Source organism: Girardinichthys multiradiatus, chromosome 15 (assembly GCF_021462225.1).
Source record: "Girardinichthys multiradiatus isolate DD_20200921_A chromosome 15, DD_fGirMul_XY1, whole genome shotgun sequence".
Classification (NCBI taxonomy): Eukaryota; Metazoa; Chordata; class Actinopteri; order Cyprinodontiformes; family Goodeidae; genus Girardinichthys; species Girardinichthys multiradiatus.
The window spans coordinates 24,365,332-24,387,566 of NC_061808.1; the positions used below are offsets into that span (position 1 = coordinate 24,365,332).

Consider the following 22,235-nt stretch of genomic DNA (forward strand, 5'->3'; position numbering starts at 1 on the left):
ACTTAGAATGGTGATTAAAATACTGAGAGTAAGCACTACCTCCCCATTTTATATTTGTATTGCAAAACCACAAGGTTCCTTCAGCATTTGCCAAAGAAAAAAGTGATTTATACATATTGCTTTATTGATCTGGCATCTATTCACCCATTTCACCTCAGCAGCGGAGACACGAGAGTTGTCACCTCACCTCAGACCAACCCTTTTTTTATGGCTGTTTGTGCAGTTAAACCGTAATATATACTCAACAGGAAGTATGTAGGTGAAATATAATTAACTGCAACAAAAGATAGACCCTGGGTCTTAACCGTCTCAGCTTCTAGAAATTCTGCTGGGATCCATTTATAATAACATGCTTTGCCTTTGAAACATCTTGGAACTTCCTCCCTAATCTTTCACTGCTGCTTCTCTTCCTCCACAGAGATTCTTGTTTTCTTTTTCATACCAAACTACTTGGAAAATAATCATGTATCTTTGATGCACTCTCAGTGCTTAATTTGTTTTTAAATATGTTAGTGATAGGAGAGAGGAAGAGGCAGTGGAGCAAAAATGTTTCACTTATTATCTTGTTTCCAGTTAAATGTGTATTCATTTAAAAGTCTGAGTAGTCTAACACTGATCTCTGTTAATGGTAAATTGTAATATGTAATTCCTTACAGATAGACTGAGCTAATGTTTGCCTTGGGTTTTGCTTAAAAAAAGAACATTTTAGTCCAAACAAGGCATGGGTCACTAAAAGATTCTAATGTTATGATAAGCTTAAGTAAAAAGATGTTTTTATGTATGTAGCCGAAATTTTAGAAGACAAATTTTTAATGCGATCAGGCTACTTTTGTTCGAAGCAATAATTCATTCTGCTTACAAATTAAATATTACGTTTACATTAATGTTAATGACAGCCTTTGTTTTTGTTGTTCTTTTAACAATATTGCAAAGAACATCAACTAATGTACTGGTAGTTTTTGCCTACTATGCAGAATAGGTATGAGTGATCCAAACAGTTTTATTATAGTATTATGTGGTATTTATTGATATAATGAGAAGTGACAAGAGTATCAAAAAATGCCTCAGTCTTTTTTAGGGCAATATATTGTATTGCTGTGACTGCATGTCACAGATTCAAAGCCCTACAGACAAAAGTATTGCTCATAAAAAGCATATCCAATAAGAAACAGGCTAATTTAGGACACCGGTTCTGTTTGATTTTTATTACTAAACAACACACGATAAATGCTTTTAATCATATTTTCAAATATTCTGATATTTATTTAAAATATATCAAATAGAACCAACAATAAGAAAAATTGTGAATGTAACCATCCCAACAATGCCGTCAGTTTCTGGAATTTGACAACATCAATTAGAATTTATCGTCATAATTTATCGTCACAATAAATCATAATTCTTATTACAAATTAAAGAAAAATATATGTTTTTTATGAAGCCGGAGTCCATTACTTTTTTCTGACATCTCAATATTGACCCTAGTATGAATAAAAATTGTAGCAGTTTTGAAATAGTAACTTTTTAAAACCTTTTCATACCTTGTTAGTCAAAACCAGCGCATGTCCATTCCAAACACCATCGTAATTGGTAGAGTCATGTCTTTTTGTTTCTTGCTTGGTCCTTATTGTTTGTTTTGTTTTTTTGGGAATCTTCCTTGTGGAGTTTGCTTGGGAGTGTGGTTTGCTTACAAGAAAGAGGTCTCTGCTAATGCTGTCAGAGACCAAAGCTGCAAAGCTGCCCCTGTTTGTAAGCATACAGACATACAGGGGTTGGACAATGAAACTGAAACACCTGTCATTTAAGTGTGGGAGGTTTCATGGCTAAATTGGACCAGCCTGGTAGCCAGTCTTCATTGATTGTACATTGCACCAGTAAGAGCAGAGTGTGAAGGTTCAATTAGCAGGGTAAGAGCACAGTTTTGCTCAAAATATTGAAATGCACACAACATTATGGGTGACATACCAGAGTTCAAAAGAGGACAAATTGTTGGTGCGTGTCTTGCTGGCGCATCTGTGACCAAGACAGCAAGTCTTTGTGATGTATCAAGACCCACGGTATCCAGGGTAATGTCAGCATACCACCATGAAGGACGAACCACATCCAACAGGATTAACTGTGGACGCAAGAGGAAGCTGTCTGAAAGGGATGTTCGGGTGCTAACCCGGATTGTATCCAGAAAACATAAAACCGCAGCTGCCAAATCACGGCAGAATTAAATGTGCACCTCAACTCTCCTGTTTCCACTAGAACTGTCCGTCGGGAGCTCCACAGGGTCAATATACATGGCCGGGCTGCTTTAGCCAAACCTTTGGTCACTCATGCCAATGCCAAACGTCGGTTTCAATGGTGCAAGGAGCGCAAATCTTGGGCTGTGGACAATGTGAAACATGTATTGTTCTCTGATGAGTCCACCTTTACTGTTTTCCCCACATCCGGGAGAGTTACGGTGCGGAGAAGCCCCAACGAAGCGTAAAACCCAGACTGTTGCAAGCCCAGAGTGAAGCATTGGGGTGGATCAGTAATGGTTTACGCTGCCATATCATGGCATTCCCTTGGCCCAATACTGTGCAGGACTTGTATATGTCATTGCCAAGACGAATTGACGGTGTATTGGCTGCAAAAGGAGGCCCTACACCATACTAATAAATTACTGTGGTCTAAAAGCAGGTGTTTCAGTTTCATTGTCCAACCCCTGTAACTTGAACTGTTTGGCAAATGATGTGGCACTATCATGTAACTTAAGCGTCCAGGTTCCCTGAGCTTGCTTTTCATGAAAACAGTATACCATTTTAACTGGTTTGGTTCCCCTCTCTCCTGGCCTTTCTCATCCATGTCTCCTGTCTTATCCCCCACCTGCCACGGTTTGGGTTTGAGGCGGACCAAAGTGCAGACAAGAGCTGGGCAGCAGCATGTTTAAAAGAAGGCTTCGTCTTTATTCAAAAGGCTTTCCAAAAACATAGCAAAAACGTGGCATAATCAGTGCAGGAACTTTTCATGAGTCGAGTCCAAAAAAACTTACATGAGTTTGCATATCAGGAGCGTAGCACAAACAGAACATTGTCAAGAGTAGTGAACGGGAGGAACCAGCGAAGAACAATGAAAACCAGAGAGCTTATAAACAGAGGGAAGTGGAGTATGAACCAATGAGACAAGGAGGCAGGAATTCAGAGGAGAAATGAATCAGGTGTGGACCAGGCTGCAGAGAACTGAGGGAATATTTATAGTTGCTATGGTGACCAGACTGAAAGACAAAGGGAACATAAGAGCTAGATTATAACTAACCAAAGGGAAACTGACTACAAAAACAAAACTATGAGTAAGGCACTGAATAACAAAACTCAGGGAAACAGATCTAAGCCAAAACTATGGACAAAGATAAATAACCAAAAGAAACATAAGAACGTAGAATAATCATTACCTAAAGTAAACTGAGAAACTAGAGGGAACAGAAGAGACACCACAACCTAAGATCTAAGAAACTGGCAACCTAAGAATTAACAAAAGAAACCATAAAGAAACCCTAGCTACAAAAGTAAACAAAACTAAACCAACACTGACTGAACTAACTGGGAAGGAAGCAGAGAACGTGAGGACTAGAATAAATACAAACCAAGATGTAAACAATAACTAAAGCTAATCTATTCTTTCTTTCTGCTCTCGGTGGAGGAGGATGCTTTATCTCTGTCTCCTACCCCCTCCCATATCTGCCCTCCTTCAGCTCTGTGTCTTGTCTTTGGAGCCTCTTCTTGCATATCTTCCAAATTCTTAGTTATGGATTTGGTCAGCTGGTCTCTCAATGCAATTGATAAAATTTTCTCGAGGAGAAGACAGGGTGAAGGAGAACCCAACTTGTCCGGACTGGACGTTTTTTTTCTCTGGATACACAATGGACTCCTGGCAGAAGTGGAGGATTGTGTGTATGTCGATAATGTCAGTCGAGGATGTGGAAGATGTGTATATAATTGGATGTTTGATATCAGGATTTCTGCTCTTTGGAGTCAGCGGTTACCTGGTATATCGAGAAACTCGGAGAATGTCAGCAGCTGTTCTGGCAATTGTGAGGCTGCCTGGCATGTATGATGGGATCTTCAGGGCGATCAGCACTCAGACTGAGATGTTACGTGAGCTGAATCGCAGACTGGATGTGATCCTTACACAGGATCGCAGGCAGGTTGCGGTTCCTGGACTCAGGGGTGAAATGGGATAAATCTTGGAGAAAGTTGTTCGCTCGGATCTGGCGAAAGACCAGGAATTTGGCTGTTTGGATTCGCCTTTGAGAAGCACCAGCGAGACTCTCAAGGCTGACGGAAAATTAAGAGTCAGTCTAACCCAAATAATTATTGTTTTTCTAAATCTGGCTCCCCTGCACGGCCTTGATGGCTGGCTATCTTCAACCTCTCCTGGAAGTTATGTAAACATGACGCTCTGCTCCCTCTGCCCCCTCCCTTCCCTGAGGACATCTGTGGACCTGCTCAGAACTTTGTGGCCGGTTGATGAACATTCCAACGTACCATCAAGGACAATGGCCTCTGTGACAGTGCTTAATGGACTTGCACACACTCACTTGCACACACACACATGCTCAAGATAAACATATGCACTCCCTCACACCACCTTCACCGTTCCCAGCATGATGTTGTTTTGTAATCTTGTTGCTTCTTTGTGCTGAGGTTTTTTGCAATCTCAAACTGTATCCTGCTAAGGATAAAGTGTGAAATATGATTTTTTTCCTCTACTTACCTAATGTGGCCTCTTTTCTCGTCTAGCAAGGCTGTGAGTGGGCAGCAAAGCCTCAGTGACCCGTCCCCCCCTTGTCTTGTGTCATGATGTATGTTTTGATGGGTTGTACTGGAATTCTAATTTCCCCTCGGGGATCAATAAAGTGTCTTTGAATTGAATTTGAATTGAATTGATAAGAAGGAACTGGAAGAATAGAAATTAACTTGAGGAGCTAACTCAGAGTAAATAATAACTGAAGGGAAAATTAATGACAAGGAGTAGCAGATGAAAGAAACTAATAAACTAGAAGAGTACAAAGAAACAAATACCTAACCATAAATAAATACAAAGATACTAAATGGGAAACTAAACTAGAGAAGCCAAGGAAGCCAGAGAACTATAATAATAATAATCATAATCATAAGAAAACCATACCAAGTAATAAGAAAGCAACCACTAAAGGAACTAAGAGCAAGGGGAGAGAAAACATCAAACACCAGGAGGCAGGAGAGAGAACAAAACTAACAGGGAGCAAAAAGAAATAAACAAACATGACTACAAAACCTAAAATAGAAACATCAAGCCAAAAAGTAAACAAACACGAAACCAACACAGAGTCCAAGATGTCGCACCCTGACATTACCCCCCCCCCCCCCTTAAGGTCGGATTCCAGACCACCTCTTAGAGTCCAAATATAAAAGTCCAAAAACAAAACAACCCGCACACCAGGGTAGGCAGAGGTTGTGGAATTGGACCTTGTTTAGAAAAGCTTGTGGATGGCCCTGGTGGTCAAGGAAATTGGGGCTAAAAGCATCTCAGCAGCTGGCAGTCAACGCCTTGTCCTTGTCCTCTGCACGATTTAACCTTGGCTGTACTAAGGAGCCTGCATGAAGAACAAACAGGGAAATGAAGCCATCCCCTCATAATAGACCATCTGTGACAGAAACAATGGTTTCTGAGGGAGCCTCATCAACCGGCATTTGTAGTTTTTGTGCTGTAATTGACAAACTCATTATGCCTGTTAGCTGGATGCCAAAGCTCCATTGTGTTGTAGGCCTCGATTGTCTCTATATATTTGTTTTCTGTAATGTTTGCATATTTAATATGTACATAAACATTAGAGAAAAAAAAATCATAAATATATGCTGAACAGTAGGAATGGAGATTGTGTGTACAACTGGAGAAATTGTAGCAATAAATGAGAGAAACATGTATAAAATGAACTACAACAACAATTAATTTCCCTTTGGGATGAATAAAGTATTTTTGAATTGAATTGAGGAGCATTATTATTAAATGATGGAAAGGAAATAAGGGAAATCAATGGCAGGTTAGAAACTTCTTATATTCTCTGTCTCCAAGTATAATATGTCATCCATATGTTTCACATTGTAAAATTTAGCATTATCCTCCATATAATATCCTTGCATCTGCATGTGTACTTCACTTGAATTGTGTTATGTTCCCCATCTTGCAGAAGAACATTATTCCCACAAAGCAATGTTACAGCTGTCCCTTGAGGGGGAATTAAATTAATGGACCTCTGCAGCACATGCTATTTTTAGTAGGTTGCAACTCCAAATTTTAATTAGCTGAAAAACTTGCATTGTGGTGCTGGATCTCTCATCAACAATGCCTGTCATTATGTTTTCAGTTTTTTTCGCTCCACGTTGCATGGGTAATGTTTGTGCACTTTTGTTTATTTTTCAAAATAAGACTAGCTGGCAAGACAGACAGTTAAATTTTTTTCTGCAGAGGCGAGATACTCTACAGGTCCTTCTCAAAATATTAGCATATTGTGATAAAGTTCATTATTTTCCATAATGTCATGATGAAAATTTAACATTAATATATTTTAGATTCATTGCACACTAACTGAAATATTTCAGGTCTTTTATTGTCTTAATACGGATGATTTTGGCATACAGCTCATGAAAACCCAAAATTCCTATCTCACAAAATTAGCATATCATTAAAAGGGTCTCTAAACGAGCTATGAACCTAATCATCTGAATCAACGAGTTAACTCTAAACACCTGCAAAAGATTCCTGGGGCCTTTAAAACTCCCAGCCTGGTTCATCACTCAAAACCCCAATCATGGGTAAGACTGCCGACCTGACTGCTGTCCAGAAGGCCACTATTGACACCCTCAAGCAAAAGGGTAAGACACAGAAATAAATTTCTGAACGAATAGGCTGTTCCCAGAGTGCTGTATCAAGGCACATCAGTGGGAAGTCTGTGGGAAGGAAAAAGTGTGGCAGAAAACGCTGCACAACGAGAAGAGGTGACCGGACCCTGAGGAAGATTGTGGAGAAGGGCCGATTCCAGACCTTGGGGGACCTGCGGAAGCAGTGGACTGAGTCTGGAGTAGAAACATCCAGAGCCACCGTGCACAGGCGTGTGCAGGAAATGGGCTACAGGTGCCGCATTCCCCAGACCTGGGCTACAGAGAAGCAGCACTGGACTGTTGCTCAGTGGTCCAAAGTACTTTTTTCGGATGAAAGCAAATTCTGCATGTCATTCGGAAATCAAGGTGCCAGAGTCTGGAGGAAGACTGGGGAGAAGGAAATGCCAAAATGCCAGAAGTCCAGTGTCACGTACCCACAGTCAGTGATGGTCTGGGGTGCCGTGTCAGCTGCTGGTGTTGGTCCACTGTGTTTTATCAAGGGCAGGGTCAATACAGCTAGCTATCAGGAGATTTTGGAGCGCTTCATGCTTCCATCTGCTGAAAAGCTTTTTGGAGATGAAGATTTCATTTTTCAGCACGACCTGGCACCTGCTCACAGTGCCAAAACCACTGGTAAATGGTTTACTGACCATGGTATCACTGTGCTCAATTGACCTGCCAACTCTCCTGACCTGAACCCCATAGAGAATCTGTGGGATGTTGTGAAGAGAACATTGAGAGACTCAAGACCCAACACTCTGGATGAGCTAAAGGCCGCTATCGAAGCATCCTGGGCCTCCATAAGACCTCAGCAGTGCCACAGGCTGATTGCCTCCATGCCACGCCGCATTGAAGCAGTCATTTCTGCAAAAGGATTCCCGACCAAGTATTGAGTGCATAACTGTACATGATTATTTGAAGGTTGACGTTTTTTGTATTAAAAACACTTTTCTTTTATTGGTCGGATGAAATATGCTAATTTTGTGAGATAGGAATTTTGGGTTTTCATGAGCTGTATGCCAAAATCATCCGTATTAAGACAATAAAAGACCTGAAATATTTCAGTTAGTGTGCAATGAATCTAAAATATATGAATGTTAAATTTTCATCATAACATTATGGAAAATAATGAACTTTATCACAATATGCTAATATTTTGAGAAGGACCTGTATATACAAGCACAGGCTACCACTGTGTTTTACATTAAAAAGCTTAAAACTGGGAGGATGCTGCTACTGTTTTCATTTTACTATCACATCTTGAGAGAACTTATTTGGTCCTCCTTCCTGGAATCAAGGTTCTTGTTTATGTTTGTCAAATTGAGCACCAGAATAATTTTATTAATAATTTTTATTCTTTCAGCTTTCATTAGATTAAATGTGCATTTTTAAAACTCTTTCCTGTTTCATAAAGGCAGCAGCCCCTCATATTAGAATTGCAACTAACGATTATTTTGCAAATCGATTAATCTGTTGACTATTTTTTTCAATGAATCGATGAATAATCTAATAGCAAAAGGTGCTTAATAAGAGATTTTTTTACAGAATTTGCACCATGTGAAGCTAAAACTATGTCACTTGGGGAGTCCTGGATAGAACATATTAACAGACAAAGAAGATTTTTCATCTTTCATGTTTTGTACAGTTCTAGCCTAACTACTGCTCTGAGAGGGTTGTTCTTTCATCAAATAACATGTTTTAGAGTCTGTATACTGCAGTTAACGATTATTCGATAAGTAAATTAGTTGACAGTTATTTCAATTATTGAAATCACGATTAATACGACTAATTGTTTCAACCCTACCTCATATAACACAATTTACTAAAGTGGAAGGTAAAGGATATTTGGTTTTCAAAATTGTTAATAAATAATTATTTGAAAGGGTAATAGTCGATGATTTATGGATCCAGCTTTTGCTGAAATTACCCCTGCATGTCTTTTGGGGTGTGTCTATCAGCTTTGCACATTCATACAGGAGATTGAAATTTTTGCATTCTTGGCCTTGACTGGGCTTTTCAAACTTGGAATATAGTTTGTTGTAAGCTACTCTACTGTAGCTGTGACTTTATGTTTAGTGCTGTTGTCCTAATGGAAGGTAAACCTTCACCTCAGTCTCAAGTATTTTGCCTGCTCTAAGAGATTATCTTCCAGAACTGCCTGTATTTAGCTCCATCCACCCTCCCATCAACTCTGACCATCTTCTCTGTCCCTGCTGAAGACAAAAAACATCCCCATGCCATGATAGATAGACAGATAGATAGATAGATAGATAGATAGATAGATAGATAGATAGATAGATAGATAGATAGATAGATAGATAGATAGATAGATAGATAGATAGATAGATAGATAGATAGATAGATAGATAGATAGATAGATAGATAGATAGATAGATGGATGGATGGATGGATGGATGGATGGATGGATGGATGGATGGATGGATGGATGGATGGATGGATGGATGGATGGATGGATGGATGGATGGATGGATGGATGGATGGATGGATGGATGGATAGATAGATAGATAGATAGATAGATAGATAGATAGATAGATAGATAGATAGATAGATAGATAGATAGATAGATAGATAGATAGATAGATAGATAGATAGATAGATAGATAGATAGATAGATAGAAAGATAGATAGATAGATAGATAGATAGATAGATAGATAGATAGATAGATAGATAGATAGATAGATAGATAGATAGATAGATAGATAGATAGATAGATAGATAGATAGATAGATAGATAGATAGATAGATAGATAGATAGATAGATAGATAGATAGATAGATAGAGTGCCTTGCGAAAATACTTGCCCCCTTGAACTTTTCAACCTCTTGCCACATTTCAGGCTTCAAACATAAAGATATAAAATTCTAATATTTTGTGAAGAATTAACAACAAGTGGGACACAATCATTAGGTGGAACGAACTTTGGATGTGTAAAACTTTTTTAACAAATAAAAAACTGAAAAGTGGGGCGTGCAATATTATTCGGCCCCCTTGCGTTAATATTTTGTAGCCCGACCCTTTGCTGCAATTACAGCTGCAAATCGCTTGGGGTATGTCTCTATCAGTTTTGCACATCGAGAGACTGAAATTCTTGCCCATTCTTCCTTGCAAAACAGCTCGAGCTCAGTGAGGTTGGATGGAGAGCGTTTGTGAACAGCAGGTCGGCCGAATGATCCATTGTTGTCCCAAATGACTGATGATGATAAATAGAATCCACCTGTGTGTAATCAAGTCTCCGTATAAATGCACCTGCTCTGTGATATTCTCAGGGTTCTGTTCAAAGCGCAGAGAGCATCATGAAGACCAAGGAACACACCAGGCAGGTCCGAGATACTGTTGTGGAGAAGTTTAAAGCCGGATTTGGATACAAAAAGATTTCCCAAGCTTTAAACATCCCAAAGAGCACTGTGCAAGCAATCATATTGAAATGGAAGGAGTATCAGACCATTGCAAATCTACCAAGACCCGACCGTCCCTCTAAACTTTCATCTCGAACAAGGAGAAGACTGATCAGAGATGCAGCTGAGAGGCCCATGATCATTCTGGATGAACTGCAGAGATCTACAGGTGAGGTGGGAGAGTCTGTCCATAGGATAACAATCAGTTGTACACTACACAAATCTGGCCTTTATGGAAGAGTGGCAAGAAGAAAGCCATTTCTCAAAGATATCCATAAAAAGTCTCATTTAAAGTTTGCCACAAGCCACCTGGGAGACACACCACACATGTGGAAGAAGGTGCTCTGGTCACAATGCAAAACGATATGTTTGGCGTAAAAGCAACACAGTTCATCATCGTGAACACACCATCCCCACTGTCAAACATGGTGGTGGCAGCATCATGGTTTGGGCCTGCTTTTTGTCAGCAGGGACAGGGAAGATGGTCAAAATTGATGGGAAGATGGATTGGGCCAAATACAGGACCATTCTGGAAGAAAACTTGTTGTAGTCTGCAAAAGACCTGAGACTGGGACGGAGATTTATCTTCCAACAAGACAATGATCCAAAACATAAAGCCAAATCTACAATGGAATGGTTCACAAATAAACGTATCCAGGTGTTGGAATGGCCAAGTCAAAGTCCAGACCTGAATCTGTGGAAAGAGCTGAAGACTGCTGTTCACGAACGTTCTCCATCCAACCTCACTGAGCTTCAGCTGTTTTGCAAGAAAGAATGGGCAAAAATTTCAGTCTCTCAATGTGCAAAACTGATAGAGAAATACCCCAAGCTACTTGCAGCTGTAATTGCAGCAAAGGGTGGCGCTACAAAGTATTTTTGCAAGGGGGCTGAATAATATTGCACGCCCCACTTTTCAGTTTTTTACTTGTTAAAAACGTTTGACACATCCAATAAATTTCATTCCACTACATGATTGTGTCACACTTGTTGTTGATTTTTCACAAAAAATTTGAATTTTATATCTTTATGTATGAAGCCTGAAATGTGGCAAGAGGTTTACCAGTTCAAGAGGGCCGAATACTTTCGCAAGGCAGTGTAGATAGACAGACAGACAGACAGACAGACATTATTCTTACAATGGAGCGGCTCTTAGTAACTCACAAGTAGAGTCCAGATAGTTATTAAAAATGTGCAATTAAAGAAGAACAAGGTAAATGTGCAAAAACAAGTAGTAACAAAAAAATAGCTAATGTACAGTAAAAAAAGTGTAGGTGATTGGGATAAAGTGACAATAATGCAGGTATTTACAAATACAGAAGTTATTGCACAAGTTATAATACAGTAGAATTGAACACTCTGAACCTGGTGGGGATGAAGGAGCTGCGGTAGTACTCCTTCCTGCACTGAGAGTGTCTCAGTCGGCCACTAAAGTAGCTGCTCAGCTCCTATACAGTGGGGTGCAGTGCATGAGAGGTTATGTCCATGATGGATGCGAGCTTGGCTAACATCCTGCTCTCACCCATCACCTCCACAGAGTCCAGTGGGCAGCCCAGGACAAAGCTGGGCCTCCTCGAGCTTGTTCAGTTTCTTTCTGTCCCGCTCTGTGCTCCCTGGGGCCCAGCAGACGACAGCGTAGAGGATGGCAGAGGCTACCACAGAGTAATAAGAAAAAATTATGCTGCATCCTACATGTTTTACAGTGGGGATGTTGGGTTCAGCGTGATGTGTGATGTGCAATTATAGTTTCCTATTCCATTTGACGAGAGTACCCTCCTTCACATATTTGTTTCAACTTCATGGCTTTGGGCAAACTTTAAATGAGACTTTCTTTCACGTTCTTTCAGCAATGGCTTTCTTCCTGCCAAATAAAGGCCACGTTTGTGGACTGCACAACTAATAATTGTCAAGTTGACAAATTCTCCCAGTTAAACTGCAGATAAATGGCTCCTTAAGAGTAATCATACGTCTCTGGTTAATTATCTCCTTGCTTGGCCTGTTAGTTTAGGTGGATAGCTATGACTTTGTACATGTGCAGTTGTGCCGTTATCTTTTGATTTTTGGACGAGGGATTAAGAAGTTGAAAGTTTAGTATTGATTTTTAGTTCAACCTTGCGTTAACCTTCTTCTCAACTTTATTCTTGACCTGCTTGGCGTATTCCTTGATCTACATGATGGCGTTTAATCACTATTGTACTCTAAAAAACCTCCAAGGCCTTCACCGAACAGCTGTTTTTATACTTAAAACTAAATATACACTGATGGATTCTATTTACTTATTATTTAAGTGAGTCCTGAAATTAATTAGCTGCTGAAGATTTTATTTTGGTGTATGAGAGTAAATGGGAGTGAAAACAAATGCACACCACACTTTAAGATGGTAATTTGCAAAACGTACAATTCTTTGTGTAGGTCTATATGACTATTTATTGTTTTAATAAAAAAAAAGGAAAGGTTTACTTTGAGATTTCTGTAAGCCATATTCTATAAGCCATAGTTATTGGTAATAACTTATCATGCCAGCCCAGAGGAGATGATTTTAGCTATATAGCAAGCTCAAAGGTTTCGTATTTACAAATCTCAGAAGTCCATCTAAGCACATTTTATACCTGCTGACACCTCAGTTGTGTTTGTCCACAGTTAGGTCTATAGGGAAGGTCCTCCGCAAAGTTAATAAAGTATGCTGCCCAACTCCTACACAGATCGATGTTAAGCTTAAGAAACTCTCCCCTTTTTGTTCTATAGGGAAGTCTTTTCAGTATTCTCATTTAATTTCAGCTGCATTAATGTTGCTCCAGCATCTACTGTTTCATTGAGTGAGCGATTGAGGTGGGCTTAAGAGTTCTGTCGGGGCTCCATTTTGCAGGCTCAGGGAGTTCGTTGACCGACACAGAGCATAATATATCTAAGTGAGATTTGGCCAGAGGAGATAATGTCCACAGAAGTGATTGGGTGAAAAACAATCTTCAATCATTTAGGTTCACAGCAGACTAACCGAATATATGTTTCAAAACAAGGTGCAAAAATCATTAGCAGATGAACAGTATTGACAGCAAGTTTTTTTGGAAAAGTAAAAGAAGTAAAAGTGTCAAACATTCACCTGCTCAATTGTTGCAACTCTTAAAAGTGTTGATCTGTGATTTCTGTTTATACCCTTTGTACTTGTTAATCAATACAGAAAATGCAGTTTTTAAAGAGAAATAAAATAGGCCACTACTGTTCTACTTGTGCCAAACGTGGTGAAATTACCTCTGAAAGCAAAGAACAAAATGTTTTCATCTTCTGGTAAAATGGAAAACAAATTGCTGTGCTGTAAACCTGCACAAACCAGGTCAGCAATTACCATGCAGGCTTTTATAAAGGGCCCCTTTAAAATTTCTTTTGAAATGCTTTGAACAACCTCAGCAGTTGAGAATAAACTGAGAACAAATGGGTGCAATGCAGAAAAGAAGACAAAGATGTACAGCCTCATCTGACTTTGGCATTAACCTCCAAAAAGAAACATCCGGTCGTGTTTGTCTATATGTTAATATCGGGTGGATAATATTGATGTTGTCTGTGGGAACAGTTTTTCAGTGACTGTAGAGTAGTAAGAAATAAGCGCAATGTTTACTGTGGAAACCAGCCGGAAGGCGCTGCAATTTTCACTGATTATTTCACATATCTTTATTCTTCCCTGATATTTCTAGCTACACTCCTTCAAATGGATTAAAATAAGACAATAGCCCAGTTTCTCCCGGTTATCAGTGGAGGGACTTGCACAGCTCTTACTCCATACTGCTGCTACAGAGGCCTGTGAATTTCAAATAAGGGTATTTTGTGTTTGTGTGTAGATTTATATGTGTGTTTCTCAGGGCACACATTTCACTCAAAACCTAAATCATATATTTTTTTTTTTTAGAAACATCAATTTCTGTGTAGATTCCAAATTTAAGGATGTGCATGTCAACTTCTTTCCATGGTCATGCATGCATGAGGGAACATAAATAGTGACAGCCCATTGGGTTCAGCTGCATGTGTATGCATGAACACCATTTTCACCAGCAAGGTCCTGACTCTCACAAATTTGTCAAAGGCTTAACTTCTCTTGGCACACACTTCCTTAGCTGTGCAACACTGTGCTGCAGCATGTCGGGGCGACTTGCCGAAGTGTGTCTACTTTTCTGTTGGCCTGCTCCCAGGTGGAGTGCATGAAGGTGCTTCAAATGATGGCATTTGTTTAGCAGATGTGCAGACTTTGCTTTATCCTGTCGGTCAGTAAAACTGGCGCTTCCTATTACATCAGGCATCCGTTTCTCACTGCCCTGCTGCAGAGAATGGAGAGGTTGATTACTGAAAACATTTGACTCAAAGTAACACATAACATGTTGATAGTAAAAAAAAAAAACACCTGAGATTTGACTGAAGCTTGTGCATTTCCTAATAACGTCTTTATCTGTTCTCATTACTGATGTTTGGACTGTAAGCTCACACATACGTACACTGGAGAGACTCCTTTAAAGTGACCTAGGTGATATATTTGGTGTGTATGCAAACGGAAGTGAGTGGGTGATCTCAGGGGAACCTATTGATTAGTGGGTTCACTTGAGTGTAGCTGATGGTTGAGGCAGGTTCAGTATGAGTTGTGACTCAACTAACTGACTAAATATATAATTGCCAACTTCTAAACATGTTTTCAGTTTCCTCTGAATTCATAGAATATCTATTATCTCTCTTTTGTAAAAATGTTTTTTTATTGAATGGGAATAATGGTAGCTTTTTGTTAATATGTTGAATCAGTTTGCATTGTGCTGCTAAGGATTTATTTTGAGTTGAGATTATGTTTTTACAGCAGACGGCATTCATTGATGAAGGGTATCTGAGATTTTTAGGAGAAACATAAAAATACAGAACGGCTCAAAATGAAAAGATTTTTGAGATATATTTTTAGGTCAAGTGTAATATTGTAGGCATTTGCTGAGGCTAGCCTTTTAGTAACTGATACTGAAACAGGGATTAAAATACAAACATCAATAATAATACTCTGGAAAAGGTCATGAAACATTCACTGAAACCATATACTTTGGAGAAAGCATTTCTTAGCCACTACACTGTTTAAGGGACATAATAACACACTAAAAACTGAAGAAAAACCCCACAAAGCAACTTAACTTTGTTTGCTTTTCATTTCAGTAAGCATAAAAATAAACTCTTGGTACCATTATGCTTACAAATGCAACATATAGGAGAAAAATCAACAACTTTTTCCATTCTTAATATTTTTGTCACAGTTTTGCTCATTAATCTTGTGAAGTGAACACAGTTTTACCCAAAAATTTTGGATGACCCATGAAATAAATGGTGTCAAAGTATGGAGCTAAATGGCATTAGTGTGTGTATATACAGTACAGACCAAACGTTTTGACACACCTTCTCATTCAAAGAGTTTTCTTTATTTTCATGACTATGAATATTGTAGCTTCACACTGAAGGCATCAAAACTATGAATTAACACATGTGGAATTATATACTGACCAAAAAAGTGTGAAACAACTGAAAATATGTCTTATATTCTAGGTTCTTCAAAGTAGCCACCTTTCGCTTTGATTACTGCTCCGCACACTCTTGGCATTCTGTTGATGAGCTTCAAGAGGTAGTCACCTGAAATGGTTTTCCAACAGTCTTAAAGGAGTTCCCAGAAATGCCTAGCACTTGTTGGCCCTTTTGCCTTCACTCTACGGTCCAGCTCACCCCAAACCATCTCGATTGGGTTCAGGTCTGGTGACTGCGGAGGCCAGATCATCTGGCGCAGCAACCCATCACTCTCCTTCTTGGTCAAATAGCCCTTACACAGCCTGGAGGTGTGTTTGGGGTCATTGTCCTGTTGAAAAATAAATGATGGTCCAACTAAACGCAAACCGGATGGAATAGCATGCCACTGCAAGATGCTGTGGTAGCCATGCTAGTTCAGTATGCCTTCAATTTTGAATAAATCCACAACAGTGTCACCAGCAAAGCACCCCCACACCATCACACCTCTTCCTCCATGCTTCACGGTGGGAATCAGGCATGTAGAGTCCAACCGTTCACCTCTTCTGCACTGCACAAAGACATAGTGGTTGGAACCAAATACCTCAAACTTGGACTCATCAGACCAAAGCACAGATTTCCACTGGTCTAATGTCCATTCTTTGTGTTCTTTAGACTAAACAAGTCTCTTCTGCTTGTTGCCTGTCCTCAGCAGTGGTTTCCTAGCAGCTATTTTACCATGAAGGCCTGATTCACACAGTCTCCTCTTAACAGTTGTTCTAGAGATGTGTCTGATGCTAGAACTCTGTGTGGCATTGACCTGTTCTCTAATCTGAGCTGCTGTTAACCTGTGATTTCTGAGGCTGGTGACTTGGATGAACTTATCGTCCGCAGCAGAGGTGAACCTTGGTCTTCCTTTCATGGGGCGGTCCTCATGTGAGCCATATATATATATATATATATATATATATATATATATATATATATATATATATATATATATATATTCAATTCCGTTTTTATTTATATAGCAATTCACGACACATGTTGTCTCAAGGCACTTCACAAAAGTCAGGTACGCACATTCCAATTAATCCAACCATTGAACAGTGCAGTCAAAGTTGGTTATTTATTCAAATTGGATAAAACGTTTTTCTGTCTAAGGAAACCCAGCAGATTGCATCGAGTCAGAGACTTGTAGCATTCATTCCTGGATGAGGAAGTAGTGACAGTGCAGCAATCCCTCATACTGAGCATGCATGTAGCGACAGTGGAGAGGAAAAACTCCCTTTTAACAGGAAGAAACCTCCAGCAGAACCAGGCTCAGTGTGAGCGGCCATCTGCCACGACCGACTGGGGGCTTGAGGGAACAGAGCAGAGACACAAAGAGAACAAAGAAGCACTGATCCAGGAGTACTTTCTATGGGAAGGAAAAGTAAATGTTAATGGATGTAGCTCCTTTAGTCGTTTCACCTAGAAAGAAAGAACAGATAAACTCTGAGCCAGTTTTCAAGGTTAGAGTCTGAAAGAGAGCACATAGAGTCTGTTACAGTTAAGCTCAGTCAATCGCCATGTCTAGGAGAGAGAAAGGGTTAAACACTAAAAGACAGGGCTATGTGGATCATCGGTAGAGTGTGAGCATTAAGTTGTGTCCAGCAGAAGCTCGGACGATTCCCCTCTCCAGAAAGGTGTCACAGGTAGACACAGAGCCAGGCCAGGTGTAGCTTCTAGTAAGAGAAAAGAGAGAGAACATAAAGTTAAAAGCTGAAATAACAGCAAATAATGCAAAATTGGAGAGTAGTGTGAGAATGTAGCGAAGAGGGTGAAAGTGGTCATTATGCCCTCCAGCAGCCTAACTCTATATCAGCATAACTACACAGATAGTTTCAGTTCAGATTATCACGCTCCCTCCCTGATAACCTAAGCCACTCTAACTATAAGCTTTATCAAAAAGGAAAGTTTTAAGTCTGGCCTTAAAAGTAGACAGGGTGTCTGCCTCACGGATCAAAACTGGGAGCTGGTTCCACAGGAGGAGCCTGATAACTAAAGGTTCTGCCTCCCATTCTACTTCTAGAGACTCTAGGGACCACCAGTAAACCTGCAGTCTGAGACCGAAGTGCCCTGTTAGGAACATATGGAACAATCAGATCTCTGATGTATGATGGATCTAGATCATTAAGGGCTTTATATGTGAGGAGGAGAATTTTAAATTCTATTCTGGATTTAACAGGGAGCCAATGAAGGACAGCTAAAGTAGGAGAAATATGATCTCTCTTTTTAATTTTCATCAGAACTCTTGCTGCAGCATTTTGAATCAGCTGAAGGCTTTTAACTGCATTTTGTGGACATACTGATAGTAGAGAATTACAATAGTCCAGCCTTGAAGTAACAAATGCATGGACTAGTTTTTCAGCATCTCTCCTGGATAGGATATTTCTAATTTTGGCAATGTTCCAGAGGTGAAAGACGGAAATCCTAGAAACCTGTTTAATATGGGATTTAAATGACATGTCCTGGTCAAAAGTAACACCAAGGATTTTTACTTTATTACCGGAAGTCAATTTAATGCCATCCAGGTTAAGGGATTGACTAAGCAGTTTCTTTTTTAAAGACTCCGGTCCAAAGACGACAACTTCTGTCTTGTCTGAATTTAGAAGCAAAACATTTCAAGTCATCCAAGGTTTTATATCTTCAAGACATGCTTGTAGTCTATCTAACTGGTTGGGCTCATCAGGGTTCATGGATAAGTACAGCTGAGTATCATCAGCGTAACAGTGAAAAATTATCTTATGCTGCTGATTATTTGACCTATTGGAAGCATATATATTGGCCCAAGTACTGAACCCTGTGGTACTCCACAATTAACCCTGGAGTTTAAAGATGATTTATCATTTACATGAACAAACTGGAATATGTCAGACAGATAAGATTTAAACCAGCCTAGCGCTGTTTCCATGATCCCTACAACATATTCCAGCCTTTTTAAGATAATATTATGGTCGACTGTATCAAATGCAGCACTGAGATCTAATAGAACCAGTACAGACACAAGTCCATTATCTGAGGCCATAACAATTTCATTAGTGACTTTCAGCAGAGCTGTTTCAGTGCTATGATGAGCTCTGAAGCTTGACTGAAACTCTTCAAAACAGGTCATTGCTGTGTAAATGCTCACACATTTGATTAGCAACTATTTTCTCAAGAATTTTGGTTAAGAATGGAAGATTGGATATAGGTCTGTAATTTTTCATGTCATCTCGATCAAGCGAAGGTTTCTTAAGTAAAGGTTTTAATCACAGCTGCCTTAATAGCCTGTGGTACATAACCATTTACTAAAGATAGATCAATCATATCTAAAATGGGGCTGGTAATCAGAGGGAACACTTCCTTAAATAATTTGGTTGGGATTGGGTCTAACATACAAGTTGAAGGTTTAGATGAAGCTAATATTTCTGATAACTCAGGAAGCTCCACAGGATCAAAACAGTCCAAACACAGATCAGGTTCTGCAGTTATTTCCAATGTTGTCTCACTTGCTAAGGATGAAGTAATCATCTCCGGGAGTATGTCAAAGATTTTATTTTTAATAGAATCAATTTTATTTAAGAAGAATCCTATAAAGTCAGGGCCTGCACGGTGGTGCAGTTGGTAGCACTGTTGCCTTGCAGCAAGAAGGTCCTGGGTTCGATTCCCAGCCAGGGGTCTTTCTGCATGGAGTTTGCATGTTCTCCCCGTGCATGCGTGGGTTCTCGCTGGGTACTCCGGCTTCCTCCCACAGTCCAAAGATATGCCTGTTAGGTTAATTGATCACTCTATGTTACCCTTAGGTGTATGACTGACGGTGTGCATGGTTGTTTGTGTGTTGCCCTGCGATGGACTGGTGACCTGTCCAGGGTGTACCCCACCTCTCGCCTACAGACTGCTGGAGATAGGCACCAGCTTCCCTGTGACCCACTATGGAATAAGTTGAATGTGCTGAATGTGTACAGCAAAATTACACAAAAATCATCAATGGAAATCAAATTTATTAACCAATGGAGAACTGGATTTGGAGTCACACACAAAATTGGAAAAGTGGAAAAACACTTTGATCTCTAACTTTGATGTAATGTCCTTAAAACAAGTCAAAATGAGGCTCAGTATTGTGTGTGGCCTGTATGACCTCCCTACAATGCCTGGGCCTGCTCCTGATGAGACAGCGGAGAGTCTCCTGAGGAATCTCCTCCCAGACCTGGACTAAAGCATCCGCCAACTCCTGGATAATCTGTGGTGCAATGTGACGTTGGTGGATGGAGCGAGACATGATGTCCCAAATGTCTTCATCTTGCAGGAAGTGCTGACACACTCCAGCCACATGAGGTCTAGCATTGTCCTGCATTAGGAGGAACCCAGGGCCAACCGCACCAGCATATGGTCTCACAAGGGGTCTGACGATCTCGGTACCTAATGGCAGTCAGGCTACCTCTGGCGAGCACATGCGGCCCTCCAAAGAAATGCCACCCCACACCATTACTGACCCACTGGTCATGCTGAAGAATGTTGCAGGCAGCAGATCACTCTTCATGGTGTCTCCAGACTCTGTCACGTCTGTCACATGTGCTCAGTGTGAACCTGCGCCAGTGGCAAATTTGCCAACCCTTGTGTTCTCTGGCAAATGCCAAGCATCCTGCACGGTGTTTGGCTGTGAGCACAACACCCATTTGTGGACGTCAGGCCCTCATACCGTCCTCATGGAGTCAGTTTCTAACCGTTTGTGGAGACACATACAGATTTGTGGCCTGCTGGAGGTCATTTTGCAAGGCTCTGGCAGTGCTCCTCCTGTTCCTCCTTGCATAAAGGCGGAGGTAGCGGTCCTGCTGCTGGGTTGTTGCCCTCCCACGGCCTCCTCCACGTCTCCTGGTGTACTGGCCTGTCTCCTAGTAGCACCTCCAGGCTCTGGACACTACGCTGACAGACACAGCAAACTTTCTTGCCACAGCTCCCATTGATGTGCCATCCTGGATGAGCTGCACTACCTGAGCCACTTGTGTGGGTTGTAGAGTCCGTCTCATGCTACCACGAGTGTGAAAGCACCACCAACATTCAAAAATGACCAAAACATCAGCCAGAAAGCATAGGTACTGAGAAGTGGTCTGTGGTCCCCCCCTGCAGAACCACTCCTTTATTGAGTGTGTCTTGCTAATCAGCAAAGATATCCCTCTGTTGTCTATTCCATTTGCACAACAGCATGTTAAATTGATTGTCAATCAGTGTTGCTTCCTAAGTGGACAGTTTGATTTCACAGAAGTTTGATTCACTTGGAGTTATATTGTGTTGTTAAAGTTTTCCCTTTTTTTTGAGCAGTGTATATATAGATAGATATGTATATAGATAGATCTATATATATATATATATATATATATAGATAGATATAGATATAGATATATATGAGCGTGTGTGTGTGGGAATATCTATATCTATATACAGGTCCTTCTCAAAAAATTAGCATATTGTGATAAAGTTCATTATTTTCTATAATGTAATGATGAAAATTTAATATTCATATATTTTAGATTTATTGCACATTAACTGAAATATTTCAGGTCCTTTATTGTCTTAATACGGATGATTTTGGCATACAGCTCATGAAAACCCAAAATTACTGTCTCACAAAATTAGCATATTTCATCCGACCAAGAAAAGAAAAGTGTTTTTAATACAAAAAACGTCAACCTTCAAATAATCATGTACAGTTATGCACTCAATACTTGGTCGGGAATCCTTTTGCAGAAATGACTGCTTCAATGCGGCGTGGCATGGAGGCAATCAGCCTGTGGCACTGCTGAGGTCTTATGGAGGCCCAGGATGCTTCGATAGCGGCCTTTAGCTCATCCGGAGTGTTGGGTCTTGAGTCTCTCAACGTTCTCTTCACAATATCCCACAAATTCTCTATGGGGTTCAGGTCAGGAGAGTTGGCAGGCCAATTGAGCACAGTGATACCATGGTCAGTAAACCATTTACCAGTGGTTTTGGCACTGTGAGAAGGTGCCAGGTCGTGCTGAAAAATGAAATCTTCATCTCCATAAAGCTTTTCAGCAGATGGAAGCATGAAGTGCTCCAAAATCTCCTGATAGCTAGCTGCATTGACCCTGCCCTTGATAAAACACAGTGGACCAACACCAGCAGCTGACACGGCACCCCAGACCATCACTGACTGTGGGTACTTGACACTGGACTTCTGGCATTTTGGCATTTCCTTCTCCCCAGTCTTCCTCCAGACTCTGGCACCTTGATTTCCGAATGACATGCAGAATTTGCTTTCATCTGAAAAAAGTACTTTGGACGACTGAGCAACAGTCCAGTGCTGCTTCTCTGTAGCCCAGGTCTGGGGAATGCGGCACCTGTAGCCCATTTCCTGCACACGCCTGTGCACGGTGGCTCTG

The 22,235-nt window shown here is 40.4% G+C and overlaps 1 protein-coding gene across 4 annotated transcripts in view; it reads left to right on the forward strand.

The window, feature by feature from the left end:
* Positions 1-22,235, forward strand: part of LOC124881945 (MAM domain-containing glycosylphosphatidylinositol anchor protein 2-like) — a 309,655-nt gene that overhangs the window by 112,009 nt on the left and 175,411 nt on the right. The window lies entirely within an intron of this gene.